This window comes from Anopheles funestus (genome assembly GCF_943734845.2).
Source record: "Anopheles funestus chromosome X unlocalized genomic scaffold, idAnoFuneDA-416_04 X_unloc_92, whole genome shotgun sequence".
Taxonomy (NCBI): Eukaryota; Metazoa; Arthropoda; class Insecta; order Diptera; family Culicidae; genus Anopheles; species Anopheles funestus.
The window spans coordinates 17,501-18,151 of NW_026045223.1; positions in this window are offsets into that span (position 1 = coordinate 17,501).

A 651-nucleotide genomic window follows, 5' to 3' on the forward strand; every position below is an offset into this window, starting at 1 on the left:
GCATCGTCTAAGCGCTGCGTTGCGGCTACCATCTCTGCATTGGCGCTGGTGGCACGCTCGACGTACCAGTCCTGCTGCAGAGATGTGGTGATGTTACGCGCCGCTTCGCAAACGCTGCTCCATCTCGCTGGACTGCTCAACATAAACTCCACGAGAGTTTCCGGCGTCACAACCGCTGCATCATCCTCGCCGAGCAATGCTTGCCGAACATCTGCGAACCTCGGGCAGTCAAAGAACGCATGTTCAGCACTCTCCACGACTCCCGGACACCTGACACAGTCAGCGGATGGCGCCAGATGTTTGGTATGCAGGTATTCATGAAAGAAACCGTGGCCGGAGAGAATTTGCGCGAGATGGAAGGTCATCTCTCCGTGCCGCCGGTTCTTCCATGCCGCCAAGTCCGGGATAACTCGGTGTGCCCACCGTGTGTAGCGGCTTTCTGGTTCCAGCTGGTCCCACTGCCGCTGCCACTCGGCGATTGTATTAACGCGTTCCTCGATGCGCAGCTCCCGCAAACTCGCTCCCGTCGCCTGATGTCGCTGGTAACAACGAGCGTCCTCCGTCACCTGCAGCACGATGGGGATGACGCTGGCAAGGACCGTTGCCACCTCGTTCCTCACCGTAACGAAGGTGCGAGCCACCGGCCGTGCG